The sequence below is a fragment of the Lactuca serriola genome, chromosome 3, assembly GCF_051521515.1.
Source record: "Lactuca serriola cultivar US96UC23 chromosome 3, Lser_US96UC23_V15, whole genome shotgun sequence".
Taxonomy (NCBI): domain Eukaryota; kingdom Viridiplantae; phylum Streptophyta; class Magnoliopsida; order Asterales; family Asteraceae; genus Lactuca; species Lactuca serriola.
This window is the reverse complement of record NC_136410.1, coordinates 18856239-18861627: the sequence shown is the minus strand read 5'-3', so window position 1 is coordinate 18861627 and position 5389 is coordinate 18856239. Positions and strand designations below refer to the sequence as shown.

The following is a 5389-nucleotide window of genomic DNA, read 5'->3' as shown; positions in this document are numbered from 1 at the left end:
TACCCGACTATTCTATAATTTGACTAGGTACACTGCCTAGGTGTAATTTAGTTAGTTAAGTTAGTTAGGTTATAAATATAAAATTAGGTGTAGCTTTTGCACGCATCAAGTTTTTGGTGTTGTTGCCGGGGAAAGGTTTATTTGATTGTTTATTTATTTGCTTTAGGTTGATCGATCCTTTTTGTAGGGTAAAACCTGCAAACAGTTACTTTTTCAGCTTAGTTTTTTTAGTACTGAATTCACGACGTGAGCTGTATTGGCTCAGGACGTGAATCCAGTAATTTCCATTTTTTTCTGTTTTAGTTCAGTTTTGCGTTTTTATTTTTGTTTATTTTTCATAAGTTCATGACCAGAGGCTCTAACACACCTTTGGTGTCACCACTTGAAGATCCACAGTCAACCCTTCACAAGAAGACGGATAAGAATGCGGGAGTGAGCGAAACACCTAAAAAGTCATCTTTCAAAGACCTCAAATCAGTCTTAGGAAGGAAGCCAGGAAAGAAAGTAGGAGAGTCGAGTACATCATCAAAGGACAAAAGCAAGATAGAAAGCTTTGAGCAAGATTTAAACCCAAAGGATACCGAATACGATACCAAGCTCGAATTTGCATTACATAGAAGTGAATTCAAAGACAAGTCTGATAATGAAATGGCGGATATTGCGGATATGTCGATGGGAGCTTACAAAAAGAGAATTAGAGATGATGTTGGTCCTGGCCTAATACAACTTACAATTCCTGCAACTGCCCCATTCAAACTGAAAGGACATATCCTCGCTGCACTGAGGGATGTACCATTCTTTGGAAAGAATCACGAGGATGCTTACAAGCATTTGGATGAAGTAAATTACATAGCAGATTATTTCAATATCCCAAATGTTCCAAGAGAGACAGTCTTGCTAAGGATACTACTAGTCACTTTTAAAGGACCTGCTAAAGATTGGCTAAAGGCACTACCACCCATTGCAATCATTACTTAGGCCCAAATGCGTGAACAATTTTTGGATCATTTTTGCCCACCTTCCAAGATAGCTAAACTCAAAAAGGCAATAGCAAATTTTGAGCAAAATCCAGGTGAGTCACTTTATGAGGCATGGGAGCGCTATAAGGGATTATTGAGAAATTGTCCTCAAAATGACCTCAATATAAAACAAGAAAGGTCAATCTTTTATGATGGTGTTAATGTCATGACAAGGTAACTCCTTGATTCCCAAGGACCACTTACCAAGAAAAATCTGGGGGAAGTTAAGGAGTTAGTGGAAGAATTTGCAAAGCATTCTCTTGAGTATCACAATCCAAGAAGTGAGGGAGTAAAAGGAAGTGGGGGTGGAAATTATGCAGACATGGATGCTGTGATGGCCATGCTTGATATAATGGACAGGAGGATGACAAAAATGGACCAAACAATACATGCTATAAGAGTTGGATGTGAAAGGTGTAATGGTCCACACTTGACCAAGGATTGCAACTTAGATGATAATGGGTATAAAAAGGCTCAAGTTTATTATTTGAGTGGGGATAAGTATGATGAAGATTGGAGAAAACAAAAGAAGGATTGGCTGCCATATGATGAAGACAAGCATAAAAAGGAAGAGAAAGATAAGTAGACTGATGAGATTTGTAATCGAGTTTAAAATCAATTCAAGTATGAATTTAGAAAGAAGAATAACGATGAACACGAGAGTAAATATAATATTTGTTCAGCTCATATTATGCTTTTGATTTTACAGAGTACAAGAATAATCTGTAAAAGCTGAGTAAAAAAGTTCTACTACTCACTTAGTACAGACCCCTATTTATAGGAGAACAAAAGCATAACAATACTAAGGACTAGACATTAAGACTACTCTTTATAATGCCTTAGTACAAATAACATTACATCCGAAGACCCTTCTTACGAAGACAAAATAAACTTCGTAACAATCTAACTGACACTTCGACTATTACAACATTTAAGCCCTAACAACCTTCCCCTTTGGAATAAAGGTCGAAGTCTTCAAGACGTCAGTGATTGAACGGCATACATCAGCACTCTTCAGATTTCCATGTACCAAGAGATAACTTTCTTTATCTCTTTCTTATCTTCTTCCGAGTTCTTCTTGCAATGGTTCATACGAACAATTAAGTTCGTATATTGTGAGTTGGTGTATCTCTCCACTTCACAAGTTTGAAATAAAAACCTTTTAGCTCTTCCAGCTTTGTCTTTTCCTGCAAAAACTATCCCCAATGGCTTTAAACAGATTTCACCGTCTTCGTAATTTTTCAACTCATTCTGCTTCTTCGAAGGTGCCATTGGTGCAGTTATGTCGAAGCCTTTGACAGTAGCAGGTTCAACATCTGTTTGAGCTAAGCACTCAAAATAATTCTCTAAAAATATTTTTATGTGCCTACACCCAAGACTGAAAACATCTGGTTCTGTTTCTTGAAGAAAAGAAAATGACTTATCTTTAAGCATCAAGGCAATGTTGATAAGATCATATGTGTTCATCAAAGGAAAGTCTGCCACTGTAAATTCTTGTAACTTTCCACTTGCTCTTGCCACAGTGTACTTCAAATTTTGAAACTTCCCTTCGAAAATGACATCCCTTTTTATAGATATCACCTTCTTGATCTTCTCCAAAAACCATACTTCTTCTTGAGCCTTCGCTAATACAGCATGAAATCTTATCTTCATCTTCTTTCCCTCTTCAATTTCCATTGATTTTGTTTCAGCCTTGAACTGTGGCATAACGAACATCATTTCATTGACTGGAAAGTCAAGTTGACCAAAATCTGTGTTCGTCACCACAAAGCTCTTTTTCGTAACCTTTTCAAAAGAATACATGTGATCAAACATCACCCTGGATTCTATTGTTTCGTAATTGAAAACTTTCGAAGGATCACCCTTATCAACATTCGAACCATCCAAAGCTCTTTGTCTCATTATACTTTGAACATGCCTCATTCTTTCAACCTCAGCTGCCACCTCAGCTTTCTTCTCTTTATTTGACTTCTCAACCATAACTCCTTTTTCCCTTATCTTTAATATTTGACGGAGCCATATTCTTTGAAGAAGAGACATCACTCTGTTTCTCAATTACAATACCTTTTGATATAGGTTTTGAAATTGGAACTGTTGTAGTCACATTCGAAATAACTGGAGCAGCTAAAACAACAGTTGGTTTTACTACCACTTTCGAAGGATACACTTTTCCAACTACCTTCGTATCTTCAGTTGTCTTTACTTGTTCTCCAGCCTTTGTATGACCAATCTTCTCTCCCCCTTGCACCCCTGTGACAGCAGGTGGGGCATCTGATACGTTTGGTAAAAGGCTTGAAATACGAAGTAATGGAGCTAAGTGTTTGTGTAGGATAGCTTCGAAATGAGTAAATTTCTGAGAAAGAAATTCTTGAGAAACAATTGGAGAGATAGATTTCGAAGACAGGTCTTGGAGTTCTTTCAACAACCTGACCAACTCTCCAAAATTTTGTTCTTCTTTGGCAAAAAGAGAGGTCATTTGAGGATTCATCTGCTCGAACATTTTGACACATTGTACAACCGCATCACAAATAATGTCGATCTTCTGATGTGCTGATTCATAACCTTGTTGAATATTCTGAACCTCCTTCGTCATGTCTTCACGAAGTTCGCGAATTTGCATGTTAAGATCTTCACGTACCTTCTTGACTTCTTGTATGAAGAGCACATGACGCTCCTTCGTAACAATCTTCAGATCCTTCACCTCCATCATAAAATCAGACCTCAGAGAATTGATTCGATTCTCTGTAGAAATATCATTTTGATTAATCTTCTCAAGAACTCTACTTTCTGAATCACGAATTAATCCTGATGCCTTCGAAATTACCCTGCCTTCCATTTCCTTCATTATTGAATCAATTTCCATGGTTGTAACTCCAGCACTGCCCACATCTGCTTGAGATTGCAAGATAGAATTCAATTTCGAATTCAAAATCTTGAACTGCTTCATGGTCATCAGCATATGATCAGGAAAATCTTCTTCGGCTTTATCAAATTGAAGAGCTTCGAACGTTCCTCCAAAGCCTTTGTTATCAGTTTCATCATCATCAGCCATGGTTTCATCAATAGGTGATGATGGATGGGGTGGATCAGTTGATTGAGTTGAGAATATTGTGGTAAATGGTTGATCCATAATTGATTGAAATGTTGGAGAATCAGTTGTTGATGTAACCTGGGGTAAAGAAGTTGGTTCAATAAGCTTCACATCATCAGGCGTCGAAATACCAGTAGGCTGACTGATATCTACTGCTTTTGGAATTTCATTCTCGGGTGTCTCAAGAACTTGCTCTACCTCTTCGATTCTTTGGTTTTTCTTCAAATATTTTGCAAGATCTTCAGCCCTTCGTTTCTTAGACGATGGAGATGTTGGAGCTGGAATTTCCCTAACTGTGACCCCTTGATGTGTGACTTGTGTTTTCTTCACTAGCTGAGACTTTCTCTTGATTTTGATACGTCGAAAAACACCCGTCTTCGAAGGAATCGTTTCTTTCGATGGAGACGCTTCGATTATTGGTGTATCAACCATTGAGGTTAAAATTGGAGACACCTCTTCGACAGTACCAGATGTAGCTATTGGCATTTGGTTCTTTGTTTCTGCCTTCACCCCTTTTTTCGAAGACCCACCCTCTGTCTTTTTCGATTTCTTAGACTTCTTCTTCTCTTTGTGTTGTAACATACCAGTAACGATAGTTGTGTCAATAGATTGCAAATATGACACCAAAACATCATTCGTCGGATCCACCTTCTTAAGCATTCCATACGGAATGCGAGCTATTGTTGTAAAGATAGCCGGATCATCATGCACCTCCTTCGGACTACCATACATGTGAAATACCGCTTTTTATTCGTATTCCGGAACTTCGATTTTCTCCTTCTGATAAACATATTGTACTATCAGACTCCAATAACGAGCACAAGAAATCCCCTGTTTGGCACTCGTCTTCGAAATGCTAGTTAAAAACTCTGTCCACAATTGTTCAGAGTAATCTACTTGCAGATCGTAATACAATCCAGCTACCATTGCATACACCTCCATCCTTCCTTTATCAAGACCCACAGTTCGTCCAGTAAGACATCGAAGGAAAATGCCAAACAAAAAATTTCATACCGTAGGTAACCCAGACTTCTTGAAATCACTGATACGCATCAAAGGTGGTTGATGGCCCATTTCGTTGAACATGAACACAACTTGAGAAGAAGAAAGTTCATCATAAGGACCAGAATTTGGAATTCCCAAAATCTTGCAAAACAAACGCTTGGATACCCTAATTCTCGTATCATTCACCATAGTGAACTCCACACAACCTGTCTCCTTGTTGTATGATGCAGTAGAACCCGCCTTTGATAGCCAAGACATTGGAGCAGCAAAAGAA

The 5389-nt window shown here is 38.2% G+C and overlaps 1 non-coding gene across 1 annotated transcript; it reads right to left on the bottom strand.

Annotated features, from left to right (window-relative positions):
- Nucleotides 1-1032: 1032 nt before the first annotated feature.
- LOC145096586 (small nucleolar RNA R71) lies at nt 1033-1139 on the bottom strand. The gene has a single exon (XR_013703962.1). It is a non-coding gene; the product is annotated as a small nucleolar RNA R71 (small nucleolar RNA).
- Between the last annotated feature and the right edge of the window lie 4250 nt (nt 1140-5389).